Raw genomic sequence first — 14,508 nt, 5'->3', positions numbered from 1 at the left:
ATATCTTGCTCTATTTTAGAACAGAACAGAAGTTATTTAGAATAAAAGTTATTATCACTTTTCACCCAGGTTTCAATAGGAACAAGTTTATCACATTTATAAATATTCAAACCCTAGATCACCACATTTTCTATTTTCTTAACGTGTTAGTGCCTTTTTAAATGTATCCATATACATTCTTTTTTTAAAATTTTTAATGTTTATTTATTTTTGACAGAGAGAGAGAGAGGCAGAGAGAGAGAGAGGAAGACACAGAATCTGAAGTGGCTCCAAGCTCTGAGCTATCAGCACAGAGCCTGATGCAGGGGCTCAAACTCACAAACCGCAAGATCATGACCAAGCCAAAGTCGGATGCCCAACCAACTGGACCACCCAGACGCCCCTAATGTATGCATATACATTCTAAATATCCATATAATTTTACCACATGCATATCATACAAATATTAGAACACTCTTAGATATTCTTAAATACAACAATTTTTAATGGTCACATTGAATGTCACTTCATGAATGCATTTTTAAAAAAGTCTCTAATTACATATTGTCCTATAACAAATTAGACTTAGAAGAGTATTTTTGTCTTTTAATTGTCTACATCAGGGAGTCTGCCATGTGATTGTGTGATTTTCCTGTCAAACAGCTTTTTATATGACACAGTTATAACCTGAATTGTCTATTGTATTATTAAATGACACTGATTAAATTGGAGATAATCTTGGTGATAATACAATTAAAATATTCTCCAAAGGTCCAATATTACCCCACGAGCCTTGTCATGCACGTAAGCCATTTTAAACTCAGTCCACCAGTATTTCAGTATTCAAAAGTTAGAAAGAAAGTGGTGGTCATGGGAAGGGTGATGAAAGAGGAAGGAGGGAGGGAGGGAAGAAAGGAGAGATTTGCTGACAAAAGGAAAGAAGGAAGGAGGAAAGGAGGGAAGGGAGAAAGGAAAGGAGGGAGGAAGGGAGTGAGGGAGGATAGAAGGAAGAGGTGAAAGGGATATACAGGGAAAAATAGAAATATCCAAAGACTAGAAGGTGAATCTAAGCCTGAATACAAGTAGCTCCAAATTCAGTAGGAAAATAAGAATTGCTGATAGGTATATCCATTCATTGAAGCCATACAAAGCTCATTATACTTGTTACTTTTCAATAAGCAAACAGTGGGCACTCATCTCATTTTACCTGTGGAATGAGGGACTTTGGCCCCATTATTTAGCAAAGACACATCAAGAAGTGGTGTTGTTTCCCAAAAATAATTATGCTAACTAAACAGAGGGAAATTTCTAATCCTGGCAAATGCTAATGCTAGTCTACTAGTAACTTTATTTATATTTTATTTTTTAATAAATTTTTAAATGTGTTTTTATGTTGAGAGAGAGATCAGGCAAGGGGAAGAGAGAGAGGGAGACACAGAATCCAAAGCAGGCTTCAGGCTCTGAGCTGTTAGCACAGAGCCTGATGTTGGGGCTTGAACAGACGAGCTTTGAGATCATGACCTGACAAGAGCCAAAGTCAGATGCTTAACCAACTGAGCCACCCAGGTGCCCCTAGTCTTTATTAATAAATACTAAGTAAACCCATTCTCAAACTTTTTGGTCTCAGGACTCCTTGTTGGAAGAGGTCATCAAGAGGATGGGACCCATGAGGTAGACCCAGGCAGTGGGAGGATTCATCCCCCTTCACTGTCCTTGGAAAATATGTCCACCTGCCCATCATAGCTGAAGTAGTTCCAAGGATGCAGCCTTCAGAGAGCAGTGTGTTGTTGAAGCCAGTCCTGGTATACTTGACAGAACCCCAGTAAGGCCTCTGTATAAACTTTAAAGAATCTGAAGAGCAGATGCAGAGAACTACTTGTCCTGCTGCCTCCCAAGACAAGCCTCCTAAGTAAGTTCCCTTGCTTGTTAAACCCGTCACCTGCAGATCTGGAATGGCTGCCTCCTTTTCAGGTCTCTCCTTACCCTCTGTGTATGGAGAATTCACCAGTTCACAGAGGATTTCCCAATATTGTGAAATAATACCCCTTTTAACTATTTAAAAATGATTGAAGACTCTATGGAAATGTCTATGTGAGCTGGATCTATTAATATTTGTCATATTAGAAATTAAAACTGAAGAAAATACTTACAAAATAATAAACCTGTTATTTGTTAGTATAAATAATAATAAGAAACTAACAATTTCCCAAGCAGAAAACTTTAGTGAGAAGAATGGCATTGTAATAAATCTCTGTAATGACTGGCTTAATAGAAGATGGTAGCTTTTTCATATCTGCTTCTACATTCAATAGGTAGCAATATGTTGTCTTGGCTGAGGTGAATAATTAAAATCCAGCCTCACAAAGATACTTGATGAGAGATGTGAACATTGTGAAATGTGATGATAATTGATCCTACAGCAAAAATCAATGATCTCAAACAATCAGTGCACTCATTTTACTCCATAAAATTGGTTGATATGTCTTGCACTTTGTATGGCTCTTTTATCCATACATGATTTTTGTAGCTTCATGTGTTGATTATTTGAGAGATATTAGTTCACTGAGTTATGCAGATCTTCTAAGTGCTTGACACATTTCATTACACAGTAACGAAAAGCCATATGCTTACTATTACAACCAATCTCATCAGTAAAGTAAGTATTAGGAAGTTTTCAACCCCCCAGGGACTCATATAAGTTTTCCAAAATTCTAATTTCCACTTGAAAGTCCAAATTTGATTATGGACAAAATTACTGTCAGTTATTTTCCTTTAAGTTACAGGCTCTTTGTTCATTGTTGACAAAATTTGTATCAGTTACATCAAGTCTGATTAACCGTAGGTTGTCCATTTGTTTTGTTTTTCCAAGTAAAAATGATTTTCCATGAAAAAAGCAGCTACATCAGCTACCAGGATATACAACTGCATGAGTGCTTTTCCTCAAGTTAGTCATCACACTTCAGTGTACCAGGGAAATGATTTATGTGTATTTCTCATTTTCACACAAAATATTAAAAAGACATGTACTCTAATATCAAGATGTAATAAAATTAACAATTTTATTGACCTTCAAGAACCATCAATCTTCAGTGAAATGGAGTTTAAAAATTTTTTTCCAGCAAGTTTTCATTAATGAAAAATATGATGATACTAATACATTTTGAGGTTATGCTTTGTTTTGGGATCATTTACTAGAGGATGTTCCACCATTGCTCTTACACCAACAGTGAAAATATCACACGATGAGAATGGCACAGAGTAAAGATAATATGATATCATAATATTAGCATAAAAATAATTTTGAGCTCATGGACCCCCTGAAAGTGTTATAGAAACCCTCAGGGGCCTTGTAAGCCACCCTTTAAAGACTGATCCCATGGTAAAATAAAATACTAAAAATATAGTAGTTCCTGAATGATGATCAAATATGAGATACCTTCAGTTGTATTTACAAATACTTATTTGATATGTATATTGTTTCTATTCCTAACAAAATTCTGAAGAATATATTTTAGCTGAGTAGGACAGAGAAAAGATCACCTATGCCTTTGTTTTGCCCTGAAAGGTAGTGTAAGACTGTTTCTAAGGGTCTGGGTGCTGGGTTCCAATTTTTTTTTTTTAATTCCATCAATGCTGTTAATACATACACCCTTGATGTCTGATAATAAGCACTTAATAAATGTGTATTAACTAATAAATATGCATTTATCAGTACCTATTAATATATTTATATTTATCACTTAATAAAGATGTATCACATGAATAAACAGGAAAGATTTGAGTCCTAGTTATGCAGCCTTCCAATTGTGTGATTTTTGGGAGAACTTAGCCTGTTTTTTTCTTTGTATCAGTATATGTAAAACAGCCATTCTATGAGTACTTCCATCATAGAACTATGGTAAAGTTTATTCTAGATGTTTGGCTCTGTACTCGATTCATGGGAATGTCTCAAATATTAGCTCAATGTATTTGATTCACTGTCTACCAAGCTCTTCAATAATTTCATTGTATTAGTTTGTTTTTCCTTATGTCCCAAATATAATCATTGGGAATTTTAAATATGTGGGATATTTCATACTAATACATATGTATGTCACAGTTCAATAAAATAAAAGAATGAAAGGAAAGAAGTAAGGGAAGTAAGTAGGGATGGTAGAAGGAAGGAACAGCACTAAGGTCAAACAGCAGTGAAAATTTAATACAAGGATTTAGGTTTAAAACTGATGGAAGGGCTAAGAGTAAATGGGCTATCCACGAGGTAGCCCAGGGAACAGTAACTACAAAAAGCAGTTCTCAGCCTTTGTGATAGCAAGAAAACAAATGAGAGGAGATGGTCTTGAGAAAGACTACAAAATAGGGGCTCCTGGGTGCTCACTTGATTCAAGCTCTGACTTTTGATTTTGGCTCAGGTCATGACCTTGTGGTCCATGAGTTTGAGCGCCACCTTAAGCTCTGAGCTATTGGCACAGACCCTTCTTGGGATTCTCTCTCTTTCCTTCTCTCTCTGTCCCTGCCCCACTCTTCTCTTTCTCTCTTTCTACCCCTTCCCCACTAATGCTGTTTCTCTCTCTCTCTCTCTTTCTCTCTTTCTCAAAAAATAAACATTAAATACAAAGAAAGACTATATACCAGCTATACTCCATATTGTGGGAGCCATCATGCAGTGTGTGTAGTATATACAGTATTTGCTTCACCCCCACCAAAAGTAAACTTGTTTGGGGGGAGTATTTTTGCTCAGCATTGTCAAAGTGTAAACATGTTTTTTGGGTTATTTTCTGAGAGAGAGAGAGAGAGAGCAGATGGTGGGAGAGGGACAGAGGAAAAGAGAGGGAGAATAGCAAGCAGGCTCCATGCTATCAGCACAAAGCCCCACATGGGGTTCAGTCTCATGAAATATGAGATCATGACCTGAGCTGAAACCAAGAGTCATATGCTTAACTGACTGAGCCAACCAGGTGCTCTGTGAATATGTTCTTATTATGAAATGCTACAATATATCTATGTGAAACATTTTTGAACATTTTTTGAGGATTCTTTTCTGAAAAATAAAAATATATCTTTACCCCCCAAAACAAGTAATGTAAACATGTTCTTTTTGTTTAAAAGAAACTATATTGAGGTACCTGTGAGAATGTTTATGAATACCCTTGGCTGATGTACTCCCAGCCTTAAGTAATAACTTTGGCATGAAGCATTGATCTCCTTTCATATTTCTGAAAAATATTGAACAGAGCACAGAGTCTGCTGTGAGGCAGCTACACCTTCCTCAGTATAATGGAAAGGTTTCTTGCTGGCAAAGGTATATAGACCACTCACTGTGGGGAAGTGGTGGCCACAATGAGAGATTCATGAGCCCCATTTAGGTAGCAAATGCTTGTTACTCCTCCTCAGATCCAGTAGATCACTTTCTACTTAGCCTGTTGATGGAAGTACATGGCAATATTATAATAACCAAGTTTTTGTGGGTTTTATTTATTGTTTGTTTGTTTGTTTGTTTGTTTATGGCATTGCATACCGTGTGACATCCAGATTTTAGATTTTGGTACAGACAGAATGTATGTGCCCCCTCAAATTTTTATGTTGAAACCTCATCCCCACTATGTTGGGATTTGGAATTGGTGTCTGTGGGAAGTAAGTAGGTCATGAGAGTAGAGCCCTTGTGAATGGGATTTGTACCTTATAAAAGAGACCACAAAGAGCTTCTTTGCCCCTTCAGCTGTGTGAGGACATGGAGAAAAGACAGCCATATGAACAAGGAAGGTAGCCCTCACTGGACGCTGAATCTCCTAGGGACTAGATCTTGGACTTCTCAGCTTCCAGAAATTTTAAGAAATAAATGTCTATTGTTTATAAGCTACTCAGTCTATGGTAGTTTGTTATATCAGCCCAGACACACTGAGATAGGTTTCTATACTGACCTTAAGATAATACTCAGTATAAGACACCATACCACCAACAAAACTACCAGAATCGCCAAGAGCCACTGGATGCTAGCTGGCACTGCTAGCACAGCCCAACCACTGATGCTGCTAGATTCCTAAGCCTCCCGGTGCTATGTTTGCTTAGTAGTTCACTCATAACAACTGTTGCTAAAACAGGAAAAATGAGAAAAAAATAATTTTTCCCTCCATAATTTCAGTTTCTTGCTAGTGAGTCCCATTGGCAGAACAAAAATGGAAGTCTGGCAAACAGCATATGCACAATTCCAGCCGCTGCAGCACAGACTTGAACCCAGCATGGCAGAAATGGAACTGGTGGGAAACAGGCAAATAAAGAAAACATAGAGTAAATGTAAGTACAGCATCTATATATGGTGTACTGTGATTGAGCAATGTCTATGACATGCTTTCATTCCCACAGATTCTAATCCTTTCACTGAGAAATGGAATTACTGAATTCTCTGAAGACTTGAGAAAACTGGAATTGAGAGAGAGAGAGAGAGAGAGGGAGAGAGAGAGATGAGCCAAGATCCAGATAAGAGATTCAGTTTGGTCAACATTTATTTATTTGTCACATATTTAATCACACTTGTGCAAAATACCTGGTCCAGCACTCCATGTTGCCATGAGAGACATAATTATGAATAGAAGAGGCCACTTGACTTCTGAGAGTCTGAAAGTGAGGTGAAATATGCTCACAAAGAGCTGACATCTAGAGCAGTATATGAAAAAGCTATGTGAGTAGTATGAAGTATTTCTATTTAGAAGTATTAGTGGATTGTAGAAACTTTCTTCTACAAGCCATGAAATAAATCCAAAGTTAATGTATTGTAATTAGGAGATAATTCCCATTTTCTTCCTATTATCATTATTTCCCCTTGAGTATGAAGTCACTGTAACTGAAACCAAAAATACTAAAATATTCTAATGTTTTTCTAATGGTAAAAAATTAATATTTTTGAATATATAATTTAATTATTTCTAATGTTTTTAATCATTACAGGCAATGTGGGAAATACCCTATGCAATATCTTGATTTCCTCCAATTTATTGCTAAGTTATTGTCATTAATATAAATATGTGATACAATACTTTTATTTAATAATTGAAGTCATCTCTGATTAATTGCTTAGATTAAAATTCCAGGAGTGGAGAAATTATTTTATGGAGACAAAACATGTTTAAAGTTTATGTTGTGTGTTGCCAAATCAATGTATACTTCTATCAATTGATGATTTTTTTTTGTGCTGGGTTTGAATTTCATTATTTTAATGAAAATATTTACATAAGATCTTTATACCAACATTTTGTCTTTAAGTTCTATCAGTATTTGGTATACATATAATATTCTTGAAGTAATACTGGAGATTTTTATGTTACCTTTTCCCTAGAATAATCTATATGGAATGGAAATTAATATTTCAAAGAAATAAAAAGACAGTCAAACTATACAGTTTGGGGGATATTTTGTAGAGATTATTTTCTTTTGTTTGGATTTGATTTTGATTTTGACAGATACTTTTCTATTTCTTTTTTTTCCAGTTTTATTGAAGTATGATTGATAAATAGAAAAAGTATATATTTAGGTTGTTCAATCTCATATTTTTATATATGTGATGTCCTTAATTATCACAATCTAATTAAAAAATGTTTAATGTTTTATTTAAAATATTAAGAGAGAGAGAGAGAGAGAGACAGCATGAGCAGGGGAGGGTCAGTGAGAGAGGGAGATACAGATCTGAAGCAGCCTCCAGGCTCTGAGCTAGCTGTCAGCACAGAGCCTGCACAATCTAATTAACATATCCATCAAGATCTGTAACTATACTTTATATTTCTTTTTTTCTTTTTTTTTACTTTATTTATTTTGACAGGGTGGGGAGGGGCAGAGAGAAAAGGAGAGAGAAAGAATCCCAAGTAGGCTCTGTGCTGTCAACACAGAGCTCCATGCAGTGCTTGATCTCATGAATCACGAAATCATGATCTGAACCAAAATCAAGAGTCAGACACAACCGACTGAACCACCCAGGTGCCCCTATCTCTTTTTTCGTGTGTGAGAACATAAGATGTGGTCTCTTAGCAAATTTGAAGTATAAATGCATTATTATTAACTAGAGTCACCACATTAGGTCTCCAGAAGTTGTTCAAATTATAACTAAAAGTCTGTACCTTTTGATTAATGTTTTCCTTCCCCCCCCCACCTTCCAGCCCCTGGTAGCCACCATTTTACTCTGTGATCATGAATCATAATTTTTTTAGCTTAATATATTGAAGACTCATCCATACTGTTTTTCATAATGGCTGTTCCAATTTAAATGCCTACCAACAGTATACAAGACTTCCCCTTTCTCTACATCTTTGCCAATCCTAGTGATTTGTTTTACTTTTTAATAGTCATTCTAATAGGTGTGAGTGATATCTCATTGTATTTTTGCTCTGTATTTTCCTGATGATTAATGATGTTAAGCATCTTTTCATGTGACTGTTGGACATTTTTAATTCAGTTGTCGTTTGTTTATGATTTTCCTGTTGAGTTTTACAAGTTCCTTATATATCTTGGAATTAACTTCTTAACAGATATATGATTTGCAAATATATTACCTGCCTTTCCATAGGTTGTCTTTTCATTCTGTTGAATGTTTCCTTTGCTGTGCAGAAGTTTTTAGTTTAGCCCCACTTATTTGATTTACTTATTGTTCTTTTTTCTGATTTAATAACAAAATGATTTAAACCAATTCATCTTTATTTTTGCTGGATAATACTTCAGCAACCTACCCAAGTTTTGAGATGTATGGTGATATGGTTGCTCTTTCCTAAATAGTCTATGATTATTTCATTAATTTCCATTTTTTCTTCCCCAATTTTTGTACCTAGAGTTGTTTTGTTTTAATTTATGTATGGTGAGGAGCACTTGGGTGGCTCAGTTGGTTAGGCATCTGACTTCAGCTCAGGTCATGATCTCATGGTTCGTGAGTTCAAGCCCTGCAATGGGCTCTGTGCTGACAGCTCAGAGCCTGGAGCTTGCTTCGGATTCTATATCTGCCTCTCTCTCTGCCCCTCCCCCACTCACACTCTGTCTCTCAAAAATGAAAAAATGTTAAATTTTTTAAAAATTTATGTATGGTGAGATGCAGTCATCTCTCAATGAGGCTGTATAATGAGGGTACTGTGTGGATTAAAAATCCTTTAAATTTTGATATTTCACACATGGATAAATAGGATTCAATTTATTTTCCATTGAAATCAGGATAGTTTTAATGACTTTCTTGACTTCTCAGAAAGTGATGGAAGTGATGATAGGTGACTGACTTCATTGCTAGCTCAGCCAAACCCTTTTTTAAAATTTTAATGTTTATTTATTATTTTGAGAGAGAGATAGAGCATGAGCAGAGAAGGGGCAGAGAGAGAGGGATACACAGAATCCTAAGGAGGCTCCAGGCTCTGAACCGTCAGCACAGAGCCTCATGTGGGGCTTGAACCCACAAACCATGAGATCATGACCTGAGCCAAAGTCTGTCCCTTAACTGACTGAGCCACTCAGGTGCCCCTCAGCCAAACCCTTTGAATACACTAATTATCAACATAAAAACAGATAACTAGAACAGTTTTCTTTAAGTTTTGTTGTTTTGAGTTTCAGAAAAAGCATAAACGGTGTGTATATGTATTTCAATTTCTTTTCCGAGTATCTTCATTTGTATGCATGAATTTTATTTTTCATTATAACCAAGAAAAAATAATAACAATTAGAGTTGGTATGTATTTATTAATAATATTTTTACTCAGAATTCTCTAGAAATCACTCCCTTTCTGAAAGTATGTAATGTTTTTGAATATGTTGACCACAACCTATTTCTTTGTATGTTTGCATATGATATTTTTTAACTTTTCAAAATTCCTAAATCTCCATATGACTTTTATTCATGAGATTTCTAATTGTCATTTCATTGTATATTTAATTATTTTTCTTCCTTAATTTTGATTCATTTCAATCTTTATTGCGAAGTTTTATTCTAATATAGATTTAATTTTTTCTTCTGTCCTTATTTTTTTGATTAGTTTAAAAACATAAAAGGTTAGGGGCGCCTGGGTGGCGTAGTCGGTTAAGCATCCGACTTTCGCTTAGGTCATGATCTCGCGGTTCGTGGGTTCGAGCCCCGCGTCGGGCTCTGTGCTGACTGCCGGCTCAGAGCCTGGAGCCTGTTTCAGTCTGTGACTCCCTCTCTCTCTGACCCTCCCCTGCTCATGCTGTCTCTGTCTCTCTCTCCTAGAAATAAATAAAACATTTAAAAAAAATAACATAAAAAGGTTAAATGCTTTAGAAGGTTTTTCCTTTTATCTCACAACTTAAGTAACTTACCTCAGCATTATGTTCCTTTTGCTCCTTCATTTTGCATTCTGAGAAAATATTAAAAGTTACCTTACATATTATTGATTATCCTGTAGTGTTTAGTTTACTTTTTACTGTTCTAATCATCACTTAAATTCTCCTACTCTTTCTTTTTCTTTTTTTTTTCTTTTTTTTTTGCTTCCCCTATATCCTGGAGACAGCTATGTTATCCAAAAAGATGAATTAAAAATTATAATTCATGGAGTATACCTAACCTAATGATGTTTTTTCAGGCTTACACAGTCTGCATTCAATGTTGGGTAATATCTCTACGTATAAATCACCATTTCTGTTTGATTGTTTTCATTTCTGTCATTTACTACCAGGATCAGGGTATTCTACAAGTTTAGTAGAGGAGTTTTTGTTTTGGTTTATACATTTTACTTTTAAATTTAATTCTTACATCAACCATTCAAAATATGCCTATTAAGTATTATAATTATTCTCAGTCTACCATTATTTGATTTGATAAATACTTATAAAGCATGTATTATGCCCAGGCAGTTCACTAACTGTTTTACAGAGCGCAACTCATTGTATTCCCTTAGAAAAGGTAGGTATTATTATCCCATTTTACAGATGCAGAGACAAAGATACAAAGTGGATGGATGAGGTAGCGGCCCAATGTCACCCACTGTTATGAATTGAATGTTTGTGTCCCTTCTAAATTCATGTGTTAAAATCCTAACTTCCTATGTGATGGCCTCTGGGATGTGATTCAGTCATGAGGGTGGAGCCCTTACAAAAGAATGGAATTAGTGCCCCCATCAAGGAGACCCCACAGAGTGCTCTCACCCTTTCAACTGTGAGGACCAGAGAACCATCTCTATGAACCAGGCCCTTCAGAGACAGCGGCCTGTAAACCAGGAAACAAGCTCTCACCAGATACTGAATCCTTATCTTTATCTTGTATTTTCCAGGCTCCAGAACTGTGTGAAATAATTGTTGTTGTTTTTTTTTTAAGCCACCTAGTCTATGATATTTTTGCTCTATCAACCCAGATGGCCCAGAGCACCTAGGTGGTAAGTTACACACCTGGGGCTCACACCCAGGCAGGCCAGCTCCAGTGGTAGCACACTCCACCCCCAAGCTGTCATGTGCTGCTGCCTATAAGTGGGAAGGGGCAAGAATTGATGAAGTAATTGACTGAAGAAGATACATAAAGTTCAGTTATATAATTTAGTGTGTAAAAGAGATACTTTAAATAATTGTGTAGTGGGATTGGTCTTTTTATTCCTTAACTTCACCATCACCTGCCTCTTCCTCAGTTGGGCACAGTGTAATAGTGAGCTTGACTTAGTCACAAGGCTTGGGTCCAGAAACCAAGGAACCACCTTGGGTTCCACATGCCCTGGAAGGAGATATAGCTAAAAAGTGTTAATATTTTTTAAAGGCTTTGACAAATAATTTTTTATTTTGAAAAATCTAGGACACTTAAATTACATTAACAGTCTTTCATAATCAGTATTTAATGATAATAATTTCTCAGATCTGTGACTTTTTTTCAAATTACCAGTTATCTCCTCTTACATTAGCTTTTCTTAATTATTATCATAAATACATATTCATTAAATGGCTGTTCTGTGCATTGCACTGTCCCAAGTATCAGAGATATAGAAATAAGGTATTATTTCAAATGGTTTATCATCTAATTTTCTTTTAAAAATTATCTCTTTTCCTTAATTCTTTAACTGGTAGTCTTAGTTGAAATAAGCTCTATCAAGCATTTTATTTCTTACAAAGGAGATGACAGATTATAATGTTTTATATAAGCATTACAGTTAACATATGGCAACTTATTCTAGGCAAGTGCTGTGTATAAATAATTCAAACTTTTTTTTTTTTAATTTAGTTTACATTTGTATTGTTCCAAATGTATTTCTTCTACTTTTTTTTAATGTTTTTCCCTTCAGGCTCATCATGATAAGTATACTCTTAAATTCCTTTATCTAAGATATTTCATCCATTCCCCTACTCTCTTCTCTAGCAACAACCAGTTTGCTCTTTGTATTTAAGAGTCTGGTTTTTTGTTTTAGTTTTTGTTTTGTCTCTTTTTCTTCTTTGTTTTATTTCTCAAATTCCACATATGAGTGAGATCATACAGTATTTGTCCTTCTCTCACTTATTTCATTTAGCATTTTACCCTCTGGAGCCATTCTTCTTGTTGCAAATGACATGATCTCAGTCTTTTTTAAGGCTGAATAATATTCCATTGTATCTATACCACAGCATATTTGTCAGTTCATCTATGGATGGACACTAGTTTGTTTCCATATCTTGACTATTGTAAATATTGCTGCAATAAACATAGGGATGCATATATCTTTTTGTATTAACATTTTCATTTTCTTTGTGTCAGTACCCAGTAGTGAGTTTACTGGGTCATATGGTAAATCTTTTTTAAATTTTTTGAGTAACATCCTTACTGTTTTCCAGAATGGCTACTCCCATTTGCATTCCCACCAACAGTGCACAAGGGTTCTTTTTTCTCCATATCTTTGCCAATAATTGTTAATTCTTATTTTTTTTTTTAATTTTAGTGGTTCTGACAGATGTGAGGTGATATGTTATTGTCGTTTTGATTTGCATTTCCCTGCTTATTAGTGATGTTGAGCATTTTTTCATGTGTCTGTTTGACATTTGTCTTCTTTGGGGAAATGTTTAGGTAGATCCTTTGCCATTTTTAATTAGATTATTTGTTTTTTTGGTGTTGAGTTGTATAAAGTCTTTACATTTTGGATACTAACCCCTTATTGGATGTATCATTTGTAAATATCTTTTCCGATTCAGTAGGTTCCCTTGTTATTTTGCTGATGGTGTCCTTCAACTGAGTAAAAGCTTTTTATTTTAGTGTAGTCCAATAGTTAATTTTGCTTTTGTTTTGCTTGCTTGAGGAAATATATCTCAAAAAATGTTGTGTTATTTTTTTGTAACTGATGTCAAAGAAATTACAGCTTATGTTTTCTTATATGAATTTTACAGTTTCACACGAGTTTATTTTTGTGTATCATATAAGAAAGTGGTCCACATTCAAGGCATCTGGGTGGCTCAGTGGGTTAAGCATCCAAGTTCAGCTCAGGTCATGATCTCATGGTTAGAAGTGAGTTAGAGCCCCACATCAGGCTCTCTGATGTCAGCATAGAGCCCGCTTTGGATCTTCTGTTCCTCTCTCTATATATACCTCCCCCACTCATGCTCCCTCTCTCAAAAATGAGTAAACATTAAAAGAAAAAAAAAGAGAATGGTCCAGTTATGTTCTTTTGCATGTAGCTGCCCAGTTTTCCCAATGCTATTTGTTTGAAAAAGCCATCTTTTTCTCATTCTTGCTTTTTTGACATTTATTGATTGTATGTATATACATGAGTTTATTTCTGGGCTCTCTGTTCTCTTGCATTGACCTGTGTGCCTAGTTTTATGCCAGTACCATACTGCTTTGATTATTACAGCTTTGTAATATATCTTGAAATCTGGGATTATGATACCTCTGTTTTTGTTCTTTCTTAAGATTACTTTGGCTATTCAGGGTTTTTGTGGTTCCATACAAATTTTAGTGTCATTTGTTTTAGTTCTATGAAAAATATTGTTGGTATTTTGATAGAGATTTCATTAAATATGTAGATTGCTTTAGATAGTATGGATATTTTTAAAATATTAGTTTTTTTCAGTCCATGAGCATGGAATATATTTTCATTTGTGTGGTCTTCAATTTTTTTCATCAAAGTTTTATAGTTTTCAGAGTGCAGGTCCTCTTTGAGTTTATTCCTAGATATTGTATTATTTTGGTGCAATTGAGTAGAGGTATTCTGAGCTAAAAAGGCTGCAGCCACTTTAGAAAGGATATCTGATATAAGATGAATATATCCCTTTCCAGTGGTCACTGAAAGTATAGAGTATATTAGGTAAGGGTTTCCATTAAGTAGGGAAGAATTAATGGTCCTTTTTAAAACTCTTCCTCTGAAGAACCCGACTATTCTTCTTTAGATATTCATCGTAAATTTGATAGTAAAATCTTTCCTGGCTTGTTATAGGTTTGTGCCCACTGGCATAGAAAATATGTTTCTCTTTATAACTCATTTATAAGGATGTTAATGGTACTAGAAATTTCAAAACAGTTGATAAACTTTTTCTGTGATTTGACTTGGTCAGTTTTATTTGAGTGGTTTTTTTTAGCTAACATTTTTTAGTTTACTTTTGCCATTTGCTCAA

At 35.1% G+C, this 14,508-nt stretch overlaps 1 long non-coding RNA gene across 1 annotated transcript in view; it reads left to right on the top strand.

Moving 5' to 3' along the window:
- The first annotated feature begins 274 nt into the window (after positions 1-274).
- Positions 275-14,508, top strand: part of LOC144226899 (uncharacterized) — a 240,550-nt gene continuing 226,316 nt past the window's right edge. The window contains exons 1-2 of the long non-coding RNA XR_013333771.1: positions 275-387; positions 6,119-6,270. This is a non-coding gene — a long non-coding RNA (uncharacterized LOC144226899). The remainder of the gene's footprint in view (positions 388-6,118; positions 6,271-14,508) is intronic.

The sequence above is a fragment of the Crocuta crocuta genome, unplaced genomic scaffold (genome assembly GCF_008692635.1).
Source record: "Crocuta crocuta isolate KB4526 unplaced genomic scaffold, BGI_CrCroc_1.0 scaffold283, whole genome shotgun sequence".
Classification (NCBI taxonomy): domain Eukaryota; kingdom Metazoa; phylum Chordata; class Mammalia; order Carnivora; family Hyaenidae; genus Crocuta; species Crocuta crocuta.
Note: the sequence above shows the minus strand (reverse complement) of the source record. Positions and strands in the feature narration are given on the sequence as shown.